The following is a 19,693-nucleotide window of genomic DNA, read 5'->3' as shown; positions in this document are numbered from 1 at the left end:
TGTAAAAAATCAATAAAATATATTTTAAAAAATGTACAAAATAAAAAAGACTGCAAATGACAAAGCCCTGAAAAATGTTTATCAAAAAGTATTACTTTTGCTCACTGACGTGGCTCAGTAGTTGAGCATTGACCTATGAACCAGGAGGTCACGGTTGGATTCCCAGTCAGGACACATGCCCCAGTTTCAGGCTGGATCCCCAGCGGGGCGTGTGCAGGAGGCAGCCAATCAATGACGCTTTCTCTTCATTGATGTTTCCATCTCTCTCTCTCCCTTCCCCTTTCTCTGTAAAATCAATAAAAACATCTTTTAAAAGTCTTACTTTCTACCCTTAGGAGCAAGCCACCTGTTTCTAAACTCAGAAGTCAGGGGTTCTTCTAGGACAGCGGCTCTCAACCTGTGGGTCGCGACCCCTTTGGGAGTCGAACAACCCTTTCACAGGGGTTGCCTAAGACCATCAGAAAACATTATATATATATATAATTACATATTGTTTTTGTGATTAATCACTATGCTTTAATTATGTTCAATTTGTAACAATGAAATTGGGGGTCACCACAACATGAGGAACTGTATTAAAGGGTCACGGCATTAGGAAGGTTGAGAACCACTGTTCTAGAACATAACAAGACAAGAAACTGAAGGGAACAATGATGAAAGCACTGCTGCTGGAAGCTCCAGAGGTACCAATTGGAGAGTGAAGACATATGCTGGAAGATCTCAATAAAACCCAAACTCAACTATTTCCTGCTGGATTGTCTGTGATCCAATAGCTTTGACTATCCTGTTGCCAGGTGAGGTACGTATGATAAGGGTCCCCTAAAGTGTCTCTGCTCTTAAAAGTTCATAATCAGCCCTATCAAACCTCCCATTTTCTTTGAGATGACCTCCACATTAGAATTATTAACTATACAGCAAACCACAACATCTTGGAAGATGTGGTAAATTATTTCCTTGTCTATCTACTTATCTACTGTGTTGAGAGTGGTAAAAACCACAGATACTTCTACTTACGAACTGTCTGGGTTCAGATTCTTCCTAAGAAACTTTCCTCTTGTTGGAGGAAAAGTCACCCAATACTTGATCCATCACTCAAGACCAAGTTAGCTTACAGCTTATCACTTCCCACACACAGCAGACACACTCGGAGCAGGGCCCGCTGGCCCACATTTGGCTGAAAGTAAATATGCTTTGCTCCAGGAAAAAAAGGCAAAGTGACCCCAGCTCGTCTTTGATATTTCTAGTCTCTCTTACTTCCCACCCTCCTGCTCCCTATCTCCTACACAAAATGTTCCTTGTCTCTCACCCATTCCAAGAAGAAAGGTTATGAAATCATGGCTTTATTTGTTGATAAATTATATTTCAGACTGAATGCAATTCTATCAGGCTATTACAATAGTTGACTATTTATGTATTGTGTCAAGTAATTATATATTGTACCTTTAAGGTTTTTTCTTTCTTTTTTGCAGAAAAACTTTTTCTTCTTAAATCTCTTTCAGATAACAGCAATATGATTAGAAAGAAATCTGAAAGCTATAGAGAAACTCAATTTCTCAAAAGATCCTACAGCTATTCCTCTAAGATGACCAGAGCCTGGCTTTATCCATCAAGTCTGATAATTTCTGAGGTTTCAATGGAGAGAATATTGTAATGAGGGAAAGAAGTGAATGGATAACCTTCTCAGTAATGAATTCTGACACCACCACATGGGAGTGGGGACATGAGGAGCACATAGAAGAGAATGTTCACCCTATAATATTCCTGTTCAAATGTAAAACACAACTGTTCTCTAAATTCCTAGAACTGGTGTTGACACAGGGTTGGAGCATTGAAACAAACTCCATTGAAAGCTCAGATATAATGAAAAAGGAAACAAAACCAAATAGGAACATACAACCAAGCAACATAGTTCATAAAATATCATTTGCTCATTTTATCTTGTGGTCTCTTAAAGAGGTATTTCCCTCCAGCTCCAGGCATATTACCCTGTGGACTATTGGGCAGAAATTTTCTTTAACAATGGGTGGAGGCTGACCCAGGAGAACAGTAGACATGTGCTCTTAGACCTTTTTAAAGTCCGTCTTCTAAATGTTCTATTTTTCCCCTCAAGAATCTTCCTCTTCTACCACGTTATTATGAGACCCCTTTTCCCACCCATATAGATGTGGATTTACCACTTCACAAGGGAGTCATATCAGAATCCAAAGCAAAAAACAGACATGCACAAAACACATGCATATACATGTGTGTGTGTGTGTGCATGCACACACACACAGTAGTGAGGAACCCAATCACTGCACTACCAGGTTTATCTTTATGGACGATTGACAGTCAAGTCTTCAATTGAAAGCACCAAAGATGAATTTCTCTGAAGAGATTGGCCTGTCCCATTACCCTGGTGCCACTATGTCTTAAAAGACAAAGCCCAGAAAATAAGGTAGAGATAGAGAAGTGAACAACCAGTTGTCATGTCATCTCCTCTTCAAGGTCCTGGAACATGTCATGCTATAGTACAGACACTCTAGCAAGCTCTTATGTTTTTAGGACAAATGAAATGGAGAACAAGGACTTCTTTATACTCTTTCATAAACTTCAAAGGTCAAAGTAGCTGATGGCACAAGGCATAGAAGCAGATAGAAAACTTGCATTTTATATCTTGATTGGTAAGACTACTTCCACAAAGCCCCAAGGTTTCACTTAAATTTTATATTTTCTGAATCATTAATACATCTTCAGTGTGTATGTTAAAACACTACTACTAATACCTGTCTTTTCTTCACTCATTCTTTCAATGGAGTGACCATTATGTGAAGAAAATGGTTCCTTGACACTTGAGTCAAACAGACCTAGATCTCAGCATCTTTTTTTGTTAATAAAAATATAAATAAATCAACATAATTATTCCGAATATATTTACTAAATGCCTACAACACAGAATGTATTATTCCACATTCCTATAATACATGAAAAGTTAAATTTGTTCCTGTTGTTTCAAAAAAGTGGACTTATTTTGTTGAGACCTTTGAATTATTGTCATATCAGCCATTTGATAACTGTGTAACTATGATCAAGTTAGTCCTTGTTTCTCCATTTCCTTTCTAATGAATTCTCACTGTGAGTATTACACAAGAATTAATGTCATTTGATGATTTAAAGTACTTGTACATTGTAAACCTATTCTCTGCTACAGATGAGTCCAAAGTCTTTAGATCAGGACAGTGTCTTTTAGGCCACATTAAGGATTTGGGTCCTAATTTTTAAAGTAATGGGAAGTCACTGAAAAATTTCAATAAAGGGAATGGCTAATCATACTGAAGTGCTAAAATATCACTGGCGCATCTAATGTGGAGAGTGGGCTGTGCCTAGGCAAGAGTAAAATCTAGGTCAGTAGCTCGGAGAATTATTCAGTCACCTGGGTGACGAAAATATTTTTGGCAGAAACCAATTTTGGTGGGGAAGATGGAGGGGAGAGAACTGTTTTGAGAGAGAAGGATACAGGAAAGGAAATAAATTATTCATGGTGTTACCCAGGCTTCTGAGGTCTGCACTGGGTGGCCAAAGATGCCATTCACTCAGAGGGAACACTGAGAAGAGTCAGGTTGTATGCATAGGAATCCCATCTCGGATATTGACTTCGAAATGACTGGATCACCAAGTAGAGCTGAGGAGCCCGTAGTTAGATATATAGTTCCAGGGTTTATAAGATTGATCTTGACTTGAAGAAGAAAAAGTAAGTTTTCTTGGTGTGCAGGAGGTAATTAAAACCAAGACTATGGGTAAGATGTTAGGGATACATGCTTTCAAGCAGACATCCACTGAAGCTGTCTTCAGATCTTTCCGGATGTTTTTATAGTCTGCCAGCAAAACTCACAATTGGTTCAACTGACTTAAATGTTTTTAAGAACCATGCTCAAAGGCACGGAGGCTCTTACCAATCACTTATTGCAAGTGCTTAAGAAAATCCAAAGTTCTTTCCTGAGAAATAGTTGACTCTATGTATGAATTTTAGCCTGCTATATTCCCCTAACTGGGAACCATTTCCTTGTATCTTTGAAGGTGAAGGTATTAAAGAACAAATTATGCAAGATTTCAAGGCTCCGCCTCTTTTTAAGCATAGAGTGATTAAAAGAAGGAAGAAGAGAAAGTTACGTTTTTGTTTATATTCTTCCATGTTCCATAAAACATCAGAGATACCTTACAAGAATGCATGGAAATATATACAGATATATTCCAAACAAGGGAAAATACAAGTTAGAGTAAATGGCCATAACTTAGGAAAAGGTAAAATGCAAATATGTAGCCCAAAACCCCCTACACAGATACTAAAGTTGGTGTAGATTTGAATCTGACATTTTTAAATAAAGGGATACACTATTATGTTCTTTATTACACATAAGGAAGATGATTTTTTCATCTAAAAGCAATTTATTGCTTGAGGTTTTGTTCTGAAAGATAAATTTTAAAATACACTTAAAATATTCCTAAAGTAAATGCAGTAGTAGATTTTATTCAGCTATTTTTGCTAGCATTCTTCAATTTAAGACTAGGACATAATTCCAAAAACTACTCAATAGCAGCAATTTTGTGGGGTGACAGAAGTGGAGGAAAGATGGTCAGTGTGGCCCAAATATGTGGCTCTGTGATGGCCTGACTTAATCCTTAACTAAAATCTGGCAGAGTTAAATGACCAACACTTTAGTTTTAAATGAGATAGCCTGAGGGAATCAGAGTAAAGGTCTGGACCTCCAGGATAAACAAATATTGTGCGCACACACACACACACACACACACACAATGTAGCATATCAATTCAGAATGTTGTTCACTAGTCCTTTAGAGCCTATGTTGAGATATGGGATCTTAAATGCTTATTAAAAATTATATACATAAATTAGAGGTGGTACAAAGGATTGCTTAAGAATATATGCGCTGGCATCAAACAGACCTAAGTCTGATTGCAGGCTGTACCACTTGCTAGCTGTAGAGCTTTAAGCAAGCTACTTAACACCCCTAAAGCCCTCAGATTTCTCATCTATAAAATGGGGTCAATTATTATTTATTTCATAGGGTCAAAGTGAAGATTCAATGATATAAAGGGCTTAACACAATGTCTTCAACATAATAAAGGATTAATAATAGCTACTAGCCAATATTAGCTTAATTTAAAAAATAAATAATTGAAACTATTATTACCAGGTATGCTGTTTCCATTTCCCTAGATGAGCAAGAACATTAGAAAAGTCATGATCAATCCATAAAATACTATGCTTATATGTGAATGCAAACTATTTCTCTAGAAAGGGTATATACAATCTTTTTCAGATTTTTAATGAAGTCCATGAATGAAAAAATGTAAAAACCACTACAAAAAGGCAAACGTAAGTTAGCTCTGTCCTTTGTGAAGGTACTGATTCCCAGACAGTTCCCCACACTCCATTTTGAGAGAATACTCAGGAGCTAAGAACACATATATATGTTAAATCTTGTTTTTCTAAGAATAATAATGGGTCACTAAATGTCAGTAAGCTCTTTTATTGATCTGAAACTATTCTGAACACTCCATCATTGATCTTAATGCTCCAGATCTACCACACGCCCATACCCCCCTCCCCCTCCCCTCCACCACCACCACCTCTGTAGCCTTATCCCCCCACCCCCACCTCCGGATCCTCGGATGAGTCAAAGATTCATTAACATAAGAACTAATAGAAAACTTACAGGTAAATTAGCTTAAAATCCCTCCCCAAATGCCAGCAGGCATCACTGCTTCCCCAGTTTTGGGCCACTCTCTCCTTTTCCATTTCCTGAAGTATTTCACTTAATGCCTCTACTATTGTTTTTGTTTTGTTCTTGTGTAGGGTTTTTTCCTAACCCAGACTTCCCATTTTTGTCCTTTTCAAAGCTAGCATTTGCAATAAGAATTTTTGTTGTTGTTCACCAAATAAAACAATCAGAGTAAATATCCCAATCTTAACTCTTCTCCATGATGCCTATTGCATCATGTTCAAAGAATCCTTTTTGTTTGTTGCTACACATTGTTTTATCCTTTTCCCAATTCAGGACTATTTTGGACTCGAAATAGTCTCTTTCCACACCAACAAGAATTTATTGATTGGCATGGAAATTTGAAAGCTTTAGGAATTGGAAACCTTCCAAAAGCCTTGTAAAATTGGGGCTAAAGATGAGACCTGTGGGTATCGGGGTCAGTGAGCTTTGTTTTGTGAAGGTTTGGCTTGCTAATGTATTTGTACATTTTGTGCTTCAAATAAGAGCCATCTCTAGCTGATGTCATTGCTATTTTATCTTTGTTTTAGTATCATAATTTCTGTTTTTAACATTTCATGTAAATATTATAACCACGAATTTCTTGGTTCAAATAGTTACTGAATATTTGGACAATAATCTCATTGCAAACAAATCAAGCCTCCTATGAGTGCCTACCGTAAAGCACAGATGTGATAGTGCTTGCTGTCTGCTCGGGATGTGCGCTGATGCTGCTGTACATTATCTCATTTTATCTTTACCATACTCTCATAAGAACAGCTACCCTTCCCATTTTAAAGGTGAGGTAAACTAAGGCTCAGAGATTTTAACTGACTTGCCCCTGCTCCTGAGTGTAAAGTTTTGATTTTTAACTCAAGTTTGTCTGACTCTAAAGCCCTTGTTTCTCTGACTAATCAAGAGGGATTCAATTAATTTCATCAGAAACAACAATGGAACTTTATCAAATTGTGTGTTTGTGAGCCCCCGAAGCTTCTAATTCAGTAGTTTCAAGTGGAACTTGGAAAACTGGCAAGGACTCCATTAACAGTATCTATTGTTATTAGTTATGCTGCTTCAGTTTTTCTAATAGGACCAAGAACATTAGAGAACAAGTTATTGATATTCAAAACATTGTGTGAATATGCAAATGTGAATCTCTCTGGGAAATGTTCCATAACCTTGTTTAGATTCTCAATGAGGCCCTTGAATCAAGAAAGTTAAAAACCACCGGATAAAGGCAAACACAAGTCAGTGTGTTCAATTTTTAAAAATCTTTTTACGCACACCTGACTATATTTTACCCCCCATTTAAGAACGCCAGCGTGCTCAGAGCAGATGTGTTTACATTATATATTGTTACTCTAAACTCCATAGGTCACAAAATGTCTCTAACTGTTCAAATTATAAATACTTGGAACCATTCATTCCATTTTTCACACAAATGCTCTTCAACTATCCCATAACCCCTTGGAATTTCAAAGCCCATATGATTCGGATTTATAGCCAGGTTTGGGAACAACTAGTATTACTGAACTTCTTGTTGTAACATTAGTCTTACTGATTAATTCAAACCTCTTTATTAATGAGCACCAGTTACTAGCCTGAAATCATAAAAGTTTTCCAAAATACATATCATTTGTGAATAGACACTAAAGCAGTAATAAGGAATCTCAGAGGGAATTGGGAGGGGGGTGAAGAGATTAACCCGGGAATTTATACGCATATATGCATACCTATGGACACAGACAATAGTTGGTGAAGGCCTGGGGGGATAGGGGGAGAGGAGAATCAATGGAGAAAAAGGGGGACATCTGTAATACTTTCAACAATTAAGATAAAATTTTTTAAAAGAACACATTTTTACAGCCATTAAAAAGAGCTGAAGTTATGATGGCATAGAATTTGTAAACGAATCCCTTTATCAATTTCATTAATTTAGTAACTATTTTCTTGGGATGTATGGCTTTAATACCTAACACCCACCTTCAGAGAGGGTTCTGGAATCACTGCACCATGTAGTTCCCCACCCCCTCTAACAACAAAAAATAAAATTAAGTAAATAGGATACAGCTTACTACTACAACTAAATTCACAATAGTTACTGCTTTTGTGCACCTTCTATCCTCTTAACTGTCTATGAACATGAATGCCTGATCATTGGGAATGCCATCCTTAGTCTGAGATAACACATCTTCTAAGTACTAAGTCTTTGAATAGATTTTTTAGATATGATATAGCACAGACTGTTGGTTTCTTCTCCATCACTCATTATCTCCTGCCTTCTGATTTGTTGGGTTGCAGTGAGTCTGACCCCACAGCATGAATTCTCATTGGTTTAAGTCGCTCCACTTTGCCAATGATGGGTCAGCCGGTGGCCTATGGCATAGTTCTTACTCATTAACAAGGAAATTGCGGGTGAGCAGTCTCAGTTTGGGGTTTGATCACAATGTCATAAAGAACCGAGGTCCCATGCTAGTTTAAACTCTATAAATAACATCTACCCCTTCTTTTGTGTTTCTTTTTTGTACCCCTTCTTAAAAAGAACTGTTTCCTACCATACACTAATCTAAATCTATAATTTTGCATTATTGTTTTCAGTAAAAACAGAATTATTGTGTCTTCTTCAAAGCTGGAATTATTCAAAGACATTTGATGATACCTAGTAAAACTGGTTAACTTTTTAAAATAGCTATTAAAAACTGGTATCTTTAAAAAACTGATTAATTTGATCATATACATATTATTAGTTTTTAGTGAGTATGGTTAATATGAAATAATATTTGTTAGTCTTCATAGCTGATATTGTAGGCAAGGCAAGGTAATAGGTGTTCTGTTACAGCACACAGAACATTCTACATAGAGCTGAAGGGATGCACAACTGGTTGCCCCACAGCAATGGTAAAAAAATATATATTTTTTTATTTCTCCAGATTAATGAGAATCCTGAACAATTGATTTAAAAACAAGAACCTCAACAAAATGAAATGCTACAAACAATGTTTAGAAGAATAATTTATTCGCACTATTCACAGTGGTTATATTGTTCAAATAGTGATTTTAGCAATGACTTGCAAAAGCTTGTCATTTTATACACACACAGTCATTGAGAAGACACAGCCAGGCATGTTTCCCCATGACTCACCCTGGATGGTTTTTTTTAAAACGACTGTAAGCAAACTTGACTCTAAATGTATTCAATGACTAATATAAATGCTTTACATAATCTATCACGTGTGAGGAATAGAATTTGTCTATTCACTTAGTCCAAAATATTTTGTTATTATTCTCATTTTGTTTTGTTTTTGCTGTAGAACACATTCCCTTTATCTAACACATATTTTTTTACTTTAATTTTATTTTTTCAGATGTTCCCCCCTCCCCTTTGCCCACCTCCACCCAGCCCCCCCTTCCTCTTCCCTCTGGCAATCACCTCACTGTTGTCTGTGTCTATGGGTTATGCATATATGTTCTTTGGGCTAATCTCTTCACCTAACACTTACTTTTAAAGGCTCTAGCAAAAAGCCCTCATCTGAGAAAACATGCTATGTATTAGGCAGTTGGGGGCTGAGCCAATTCAAGAACTAGGAACACCTAGCCTGCCATAGAAACTGAACAATTAAACTCTTCAAGTGTCTGCAATGGAAGTCAGAAAACAGATTCTCCTGACTCTTGCACTAACTCCTGTGTTCAGGGGAAAACTGCTTAAACTATTACAGCAGCTAACATTTATTTAGTCCTTGCAACATGATGGGAATGTTACCAAGCATTAAAAAGGGGTTTTCTCACTGAACAAACATACGTATAGTTCCTATTAGGGACCTAACATTATTGACCTCATTCTCGCACCAGAAAACTGAAGCTCATAATTTACATCTAAGTTCACACAGCTAGGAAGTGTGGAGCCAGGCTTTGAACCCAGACAGTCTGATTCCAGAAATCAAGCTTAACCACATAATCTACCCTCCTCTCCTAACCTCATTTTTCCTCTTGTATATAATTGCAGGAGAAATATAGGGTGTCCCGAAACATGCATATATTTCATTTTCAAAATTGAACTATCAGCTGTTATATAGTTTTGGGGACACTTTGTATATTAACAAGATAATGTCTAAAGCACCTTTATGCTTTAACTTATTTTTTTAATCCTCACGCAAGGATATGTTTATTAATTTTAGAGAGAAAGGGAGAGAGACAGAAACATCAATATAGGTTGCCTCCCATATGCACACTGACTGGAGGTCGAACCTACAACCTAGAATATATGCCCCAATGGGGAATCAAACCCACAACCTTTTTGGTGTATGGAACAACACTCCAACCAACTGAGCCATGTGGCCAGGGCAGCTTTAACTTATTTTTAATATCTATGTTTCCAGGTACCTTGCCCTTAAGGAAGATATAATTCAGCCAGAAAGCTCTCTTCAATACAAATATTTATATATACTACAAGGTTATACATAATTAAAATGGCAAAGTTCAACTAAATAAATATTAATTCAGCACCATGGATGTACCAGATGCAGTTTAGTCATATAATCTGATAACATATTGTATATTTATACGTACATGAATAAAATATTCAAAATGGGAAAGCTTCCGGTTTAGAGAGGAAATGGCAAGTGCAAACTGATCATTTTAATAACAGGAAACACATGTTATAAAGGAAATATTCTTAGGACACTTTGAGGAGGAAGCACAAGGCACTGAATCCATCCTGAAATAACAAGGGGAGAAAGAAAAGGTCAGACAAATCACCCTCTCTAGAAGATGTCAGGCTGAGCCTCAAACCGCAAGTAGGAGGCAGCCAGCAAGGGAGGGGGTGGGGGGTGAAACTTCCACAGAACAAGGAACAGAATGGCCTGTGTGGGAAGCAACAAATACTGTGACGTCGCTGAAGTCTCACATATGAAGTAGAACATAATGGAAAACGAGATTAGAGAAGGGGAGGTCTCACATCATGGAGAGATTTAAATACCTATTACTTTCTACAACATAGATCCTAACCAATGGGTCATGGTCAGCAAAGAAACAACCCATGTATCCCATTTCCCCTGGCCTATGCCCAAGGTAGGCATCACTCATCACTAAAAGATGACTGATCTTCTCCCGCCAAATCTCATCACAGTCTCATAGTCTCCTCAAACCAGTGCTCTAGGCATTCACCATCATGGGTTGGAATGTGGGTCCACGTTGGATTCCATCTGCGCTTCCAGTTGTAGCTGATGGACAACTGGCCAGAAGCTCTTGTTGGACTCGCTGTAGATTGGACCCTTGCCATTGTCAAAAACAGGAAAACAATGAACAGAAGGCCAATCTTAGAGGCAGATAATTCAGGAAGATTAGAGTACAAATCTCCTTTTCATGAAATTTCAAGGAAGATTAACGATGTCCTTGTGCAATAGCTTTGCCAAACAACTGCAAGACGGTTTCCCAATCCTAATGATACCAGGGACGTTGTATTCTGCCATTGTTTTTCTTATATGCTAAAGAGTCAAAGTTCAGCAGGATTGCAGCAGGGAAAGTCCATCCCAGAGGCTGACAGTACTTGCTGCAGTGCAGAATTTAGCAGATGAGGCTGGGCGCAGTTTGTCAGCAAAATCACCTCATTATAACCCAGCTCCAGTTCTAATGAGGACCACGGCATTTTCTTAAAACACGTGCTGTGGTGAAGCCAGTCTTCAACTTTTGTAGTTTGTGAACAATCCTGTTACACGCCCTGATTATTTGTGATCTCATAAGTGGTCTTCCAACTGTATTCTGAAAATATAAATTTTCTTAAGTGAGGTTTTTGAAGTAATCACTTCATTAAGTTTCACCATTAAATGTGACAGAGTTTATACAAATTTTTAGTTACACAATTATTCAAATACATTCTAATCATAAATCTTTTAAACAACAAAGGGGTAGAGACACACCTCGTTCTATTGCTCTTCACTTTATGGTGCCTCACAGACATTGCATTTTTTACACATTGCAAAAAGATTGCGACTGGCTTTGCTGCAATGCTTGCTTTATTGCGGTGGTCTGGAAAGAAACCTGCAGTATCTCCGAGGCATGCCTGTGGGGAGAATGAGAAGTGAAAATCTCCCACACTCTCTCTCCTACCTATCGCCCACTGTGCCCACCTTATCAAAGGCTCCCATTCTTCTTATCAGAAGCACTCTAAATTAACATTTAGGTGTGCAAACTTCCGGACGTTTTTTCTACATAGGTGTATGTACACTACATACTTTTGTCTGGAGGACTTCTTATCACTATATAACTTGTTCTACAACTTGCTTTTCCATATAATATGTTTGGGAAATCTTTCCTTGTCAGAATTTATGTGATGTTAGGAGCTGGGAGGCTGGGTGAAAAAGGTGAAGGTATTAGGAAGTACAAATTGATACGCACAAAATAGTCACAGGGATGTGAAGTACAGCATAGGCAATATAATTAACTAGAGGCCTGGTGCACGAAATTCATGCATGGTGAGGGTGGTGTCCCTCAGCCCGGCCTGCACCCTCTCTCAATCTGGGATCCCTCACGGGATCAGGCCTAACCTGGCAGTCGAACATCCCTCTCACAATCCGGGACTACTGGCTCCTAACTGCTGGCCTTCCTGTCTGCCTGCCTGCGTGCCTGCCTGATTGCCCCTAACCACTTGCCTGCCTGCCTACTTGATCACCCCTAACTGCTTGCCTGCCTGCCTGATCACCCCTAATCACCTCTGCCTCGGCCCCCACCAGTGTGGCTTCGTCCAGAAGGATGTCCAGAAGGTCGTTCGCCTGTCCCATCTAATTAGCATATTATTCTTTTACTATTATAAATAATATTGTAATAACTATTACAGTGCCAAGTGGAAGGATCACTTCATAAATTATATAAATGCCTAACCACTATGCTGCACACTTGAAACTAATATAAAATAATATTGAATGTTAGCTGTAATTGAAAAATAAAAATAAACAGTGTATATGATTTTAACCATTATTTAGGATTCCATATTCACATTCCTCTACTAATGGATATTTAGGGTATTTTCACTTTTTCTTTATGATGTGAAAATTGATTCCCTTAATCATATATCTCAGTGCATACATGTATGTAGAAAACGTATTTAGACGTGGCATTTGCCTGTTCAAAGTGTAGGTAGAGTATCATTTTCAAGTACTCCCAAATTGCATTCTACCTGCCATGTACCTTGCTTTTGGCTATTATAAATATTTTAAATGTTTGTCTAGCTGAAGGGCAAAAATATATCTGTTTTAATATGCATTTGAACATTTTCACATGTTTATTAACTATTTGTAACTTTTGAATTTCAATTAGGTTTTCTTCCTTTTTAATTTTTATGAAGTCTTTTATAAATTTTTTTTTGTCAGGTTGACAATTGTCTTTTAATTTTGCCTTTAACATCTATTGTACAGAAATTCTGGAACTTTTAAATACTAAAATCAATTGATGCTTTCCTTTATGACTTCTAAATTTTCTGAATCCCTGGGGTAATAAATATGCTCACTTTTATTTTTTATACCTGTTACTCACAAGGCCTAATGGCCTGCATTTCAATCTCCTAATGAGATAAGTGTGGGTCTGCAGCCTTCATGAAAAGCATGGTGAACATAAGCAAGGCTCTTTAGGGCGCAGGTGGCAATGCACAGTGCACAATCAGGGGACAGGCTCTTTCCCGACCTTTCAACATAATCCAGCTTTAAAATCTTGTGGCTTTGGGAGTGTGGCCTGGCCAGAGACAGCCCCTTAGACAGTGACATCTCCACTAGGTGTACCTTTGACATCACTTAGGCTCTTCTTGAGATCAGCAGAAGAAGCTATCTCAATGGGACTCTACCTTCCCGATGGACTTTGATAATGATAATAATAATAATCACAACATTATTATTCAACTAGAAGCCTGGTGCACTAAATTCGTGCAGGGGGGGTGGGTGTCCCCTCAACCCAGCCTGCACCCTCTCCAATCTGTGACCCCTTGGGGGATGTTCGACTGCTGGTTTAGGCCCGACCAGGATCGGGCCTAAACCAGCAGTTAGACATCCCTCTCACAATACGGGACCTCTGGCTCCTAACTGCTCACCTGCCTGCCAGCCTGATAACCCATTACTGCCCCCCCTGCCGGCCTGGTCTCCCCACACAGCCTGCTGTTCGATCATCTGTCTGATTGTTTCAGTCGTGATGGCCCCTGGCTTTTTATATATTAGGATATTAACATCTACATAATAATGATGGTGATAAACATGCCTAACATTGGCAAGAAGTTACTGTGTACCAGGATCTCATGTACCATCTCACTTAATACCCCCACCAAACTTAAGATGTAGGCATTATTGCTGCTATGACCATCAGCTACTCACATCTTTTGAAGGTGCCACAGCTTATAAATAGCAGAGTCAGGATTATATCAAAGTCTGTCTCATTCCAGAAACTATGAGTATATGCAAGGGATTATCCTGCCTCATACTCAGATGGTTATGAAATAAGCCTTTCAGAATATCCAAAAAACAACTGGGGGAAATGAGTGAAGTGAGTAAGGCTCTCAAATCTGTAAAGGTTTGTGTCATGTAAATTGAGAGTTAAATCACTATACGGAGAGTCAAAAATTGATACAGAAAAAGAAATAGAATAATTTCAAGATGAATATAAGATCGAAATGTGAAAAAAAATTAATCCATAAAAGTACTAAAAAGATCAAATGATCTTTTTAAACAACTTGGAAAAGGAAATAAACTTTTTAAATGTCAAACAAAATTCAGAAACCATTAAAAATAGATGATAAATTTTACTATATATATAAAAAAAACTTTTAGCATTGCTAAAAGACCAAAGTCAAATGACAAATGACAACTTTGAGGAGGAGAGGGGTGGAAATTTTCAACCAACTTCACTAATTAAAAAAAAAAAAAGCTAATAAATAGCATTTAATGTAAACTGTTCACATAACTCAGTAAGAAAAGTCCAAGAGTAAAATTGAGGAAAATGAAAAATAAATATTAATAGAAAATATAATACAAATGGTTCTTAAACACATGAATATGCCTCACTGATAATCTTTTAAAATAGTAAACAGAATCCTAATGAGGTGACAGTTTCATCTACCACTTTGCCATGATAAAATCGAGAGAGGAAGAGGAACAATGTTAGAGTTGAAGGGAAAATGCATTATGCAAAATGAATTATAAAAAATGTGTATTCCTTTATGTATTGTTGGTTGGAAAGTATATTGGTACAACCTCTCTAAAAAAAATGATTGAGATTAAAAGTTTTTCAAAATAAAGTTTCACATACTCTTTGTTCCAACAATTCCACACTTAAGATGCTACAGATATATGATCACTTATGAAAATGATATGCATATAAAGATATTCACTTTATTGTAATAATCAAAATGAGAAACAAGTTAATAAGGAATTATTTACCACTCAGTAGGGTAAATAAATTATAACACACCAATACAGAAGAATACTCCAAAGTCAATAAAAAGAAATAGGCAGTTTGAATAGACTGATCTATTATTAAGTTAAAAAGCAAGGTACAGAGAAGCATATAGATTATGGCAGCATATGTGGGGAAAATTTTTTAAATAAATTTTTATTTTTCAATTACAGTTGGCATTCAATATTGTATTAGTTTCAGGTGTACAACTCAGTGATTAGACATTTATATAACTTATAAAGTGATCACCTCAATAAATCTAGTAGCCATCTGACACTATACATAGCTATTATAATCTTTTTTGATTATATTCTCTATGCTGTACTTTACAACCCTATGACTATTTTGTAACTACCAATCTGTACTTCTTAATCCCTTCACCTTTTTCACCCAACCCTCCCCATGCCCCTCCCATCTGGCAACTGTCAAAATGGGAAAATTTATACACACACATACACACAGAAAATCTCTGGAAGGATTTACAATTAAAGGAAGAAAACTGAATGATCCTGATATAAGGGTGAGAGAGAGATTTATTTTTTGTCATATATTCATGTATCTTTTAAATTTTGAGTCAAGTATAAATGTAACCTATTAAAATAGCAATAATTAATGTTATTGGAAAATTTATAAGTATGTCTTCAATAGAAAGTATGTTTATTTTAAAAAATGAAGATAATTTCAATGCCTATCAACAAGGGAATGATTTTTTTAAAGGGGATACATGGCATAATGTGCTGCTGTTAAAAATTAGTGTATTCTTTATACAGGGCTGTTAACTTTTAAGATTTAAAAACATGAGTTATCATAGAATAAGTATAATCTGGTGTCAATGTTTTTTTAAAAAAAAATTACATACATGTATGTATATGCATATATCTAGGTATGCTTGTAAAAGGGCCTGGAAGTTTATGAATATCCAAAAAATAGGAGGAAGCAGTGGATAATCCTCCTTGTTTTTTATTCACTCTGTGTTGTTAGGTGTTATACTTATCATTAATCATTAAATATATGAATATACTCTTCATAATTAAAATCATTGACACCTTATTTGTATTTAGAGCAGTGGTTCTCAACCTTCCTAATGCCGTGACCCTTTAATACAGTTCCTCATGGTGTGGTGACCCCCAATTTCATTGTTACAAATTGAACATAATTAAAGCATAGTGATTAATCACAAAAACAATATGTAATTATATATGTGTTTTCCGATGGTCTTAGGCGACCCCTGTGAAAGGGCCGTTTGACCCCAAAGGGGTCACGACCCACAGGTTGAGAACCACTGATTTAGAGAACGGAGAAGTGGTTATATAATATTATTACTTTCTTAGTTTTCTCTGAGTTTCCCAGACATGTATATTGTCTTTTTGGTATACTCAATATACTCAAACATTAGGAAATGTATGCAAAATAAATGAGAAATCTTTACTGAATTACCCTATGTTAATGTTGATATGCTGAAATTAACCTACAGTCCACTCTTAGACTTTAATGAAGTGTTTTATATAAAGAGCTTTAAATAAAAGCTATTTGACTGGGTTAAAAATAAAAACACTAAAGCACTTTTCAAATTAAATTAAGAAAACAGCCTCAATTCTAACTCAGAATTTTTTACTATGTATTTATTCTTTTGAAGCCCGGTGGCAGGCCAACTTACAGATGGTCTGATGAGCCACAGGAAAATAACCTCGCTTAGCTCATGAATCATAAACAGTTACTCTAAATAGTCATTAATGCAACTTTTCAAGGCATCTGCCTCACCCCAAGGGATATTTTACCTAAGTTTGCATCTTGCTCAAAAGCAAAATAGGTGGATTGATGCCCTGTTTATAAATAAAGCTGCCTCATAATGAAGTCCTTTGGGTACTTCATAATCTAAATTCCTCACCACAAAGGATTAAAATTAATTTAATTTCATACAGAAATTCTCTTCTGCAATTAACAGAGTTTATAAGAAGGATCATATTTAGTTTTTACAATTAAATACCATTGAGCACCCTAAAATACTAGAAGACCTATACAGTCATATTTTTTAGAATACCAGCCATTAATGGACAGAAAACATGTTTTCTACACATTCCTTAGTGTACTTGAATCTTTAATTGTTTTTAACACTTATTAATCAACAATGAATTTTCCATTTTGAGCCATGCACTTTTAATTGACTTTATTGGGGTGACATTGGTACACAAAACCATACAGGTTTCAAGTCTACAACTCAATAAAACATCATCTGCACACTGTATCATGTGTCCATCACCTTTTGCCCACCTCCACCTACTCCCCACCTCCTTTTCCCTCAAAAGAAGTAACTTATCTTACATTGGCCTGAAGAACTAGTCCTGAGTAGGAATAAAATTCTCTAAGGACTGAAGAGGTGAATCAAGTAATATTCAAAGTTGCTCAAGTATTTCTCAACTTGTTCTAAGGATGTGATATTTAACTTTATTTTTTTAGATACAGGAATGTATACTATATGTTTTTGCAATATAACTCAATGAGACTCATTTATAAATAATATTAAAGAGAGTGAGTGTAATAATACTAGACTATGTCCTTTCATAATTAAAGACACTGGTAATGAAGTGGCTTCTATAAAGATTAAAAATGGTTGCTATTCTATGCTACCCATGAAATATCCAGTTTAACAGGGCCTGGCAGGTAGCAATGAATATAAAAATATCCTAAGAATCCTATCTATAGGCTGTCTCCATTCCTACCAAACATTTTATGGAAGAGTAAAAAAGCTTTGGTTTCTGCATTTATTTTTCTCCTATGAAGTGGACATTCTGGAGAAGATTGCATTACCTAGAAAATAAGGGCCATGAGTACTATTAGAAAGATCAATGTACTGGAAATCAGGAAATGTGAGTTCTAATCAAAGCTCTGTCAAGTATTGGCTGAGTGTCAAAGGAGTGTCATTTCTTCTATGTGATCCTTAGTGCCCTCATTTTGCAAAATAAAGGGCTAAAATTAAAAATTCCCTAAGGTCTCACTCACCAGGTCCAAGGCAATGGAGAAAAATGTGTAAGAGAATGTCCTCTTCAGTGATATAAACAAGTTGAGAAAATACAGGCAAATTGTGAACTTTTTGTGCCCCGGTTTCGCCTCAAGATAATAATAAGATCTACCTCATCAGATAATTGGGAGTTATCAGGGAGTTCATATGTGTCAAGAGCTTAACACATTTTCAATAATAATGATGAAAATGTTGAAGTGACGTTAGTAGTGGTAGTTAGTGAGGATGAGTTTATGAACTGGACGTTATGAGATAAGAAGGTAAGATAAAAATATTTGGATAATCTAAAAACTGTATAAAACCTAGAAAATACAAAATGTGATTATATAGTAGTCAGAGGAGAAATTCAGTTGAGGAATTTTTTAATGTGTCATTTATGTTTATCCTTTTTAGGTGCCTTAGATACTTGATCACTGGGAAAATAAATCTCAAATTCTTTTCATTGCTTTAAGCACATAATTACATTAAAACTAAACATTAGATTTCAAGTATAGGCATTAAAAATAATCAAATGTAAGGTTTTGCAAAATTAGGCAAAAGGACTTACTGAGAGTGATACCAGATTATTCCTTGTCTTGTTCTCATCCAGGGATTTCCTTCACAGCACGCTTCTCTCACCATCATGACCCAGAGATCGATGTTTTTCAGTCATCTGGCTATAAAATATCAATCTCTGAAGAGCGGGCACCTTATCCAAATGAGTTATAAAAACGTGAGACGAGCATGTAGAACATGTAAGTTCAAGTCAAGACATCTGCATTGTATTTCTAACTCTTCCTAATCTGTCTTACTCTGCTACCCCAGGTTCAGATCCTGAATTGCTCTGTGTCTACACAGACAAGAACACTACAAATCTCTTGCGTACCTCATTCAAAGAAAAAGAAATTTAAGGTTGCTATCTCACCTTCAGATTTAAAGAGCAACTTCTCCTGAGGTAACTAGCATATTATAGTTATTTAAAATATTGAACGCAAGTCCTCCTAGTGCCCTTTTTTTACTTCTTCTTTCCCCCCCTCAAGACAAGAGCCATCATTGCATGCAATTTTATAACTCTGCTCTCAAAAATAGTTAGTCACATGCTCCTTCAAAAACAGATTCTTTACAGGTTAACAAAGTAACCCATGTGCCAACTGGAAATGGAAGTTCTTAAGCAAAGATCCACAACCCCCCTGCCAAGATGGCTAGCAATTTCACACTTGAATTCAGTGTGCCCATTGGTTCCCTTCTGATTCATGGGGCCTTCTTTATCATTAGTGTGGGTGTTCCTTGGAGAAGCTTCAACTAGTGACTGACAGCACGAAGCAACTTAGGCAGGCTTCCAGGAAGTACTGTTTTGCCAAAAGGTAATGAAACTCTAGCTTGATGTTTTCCAACGCAAGTCCATGTCCCTGTTAAACTGTGAGGGTGTGAGACTGAAAGCCACTCTCTTTTGGTTTGCAGAAACTTTATAGTTAATGATTGGCTGGTATAATCAACACACTAG

The sequence above is a fragment of the Myotis nattereri genome (assembly GCF_964212035.1).
Source record: "Myotis nattereri genome assembly, chromosome: 7".
Lineage (NCBI taxonomy): Eukaryota > Metazoa > Chordata > Mammalia > Chiroptera > Vespertilionidae > Myotis > Myotis nattereri.
Note: the sequence above shows the minus strand (reverse complement) of the source record.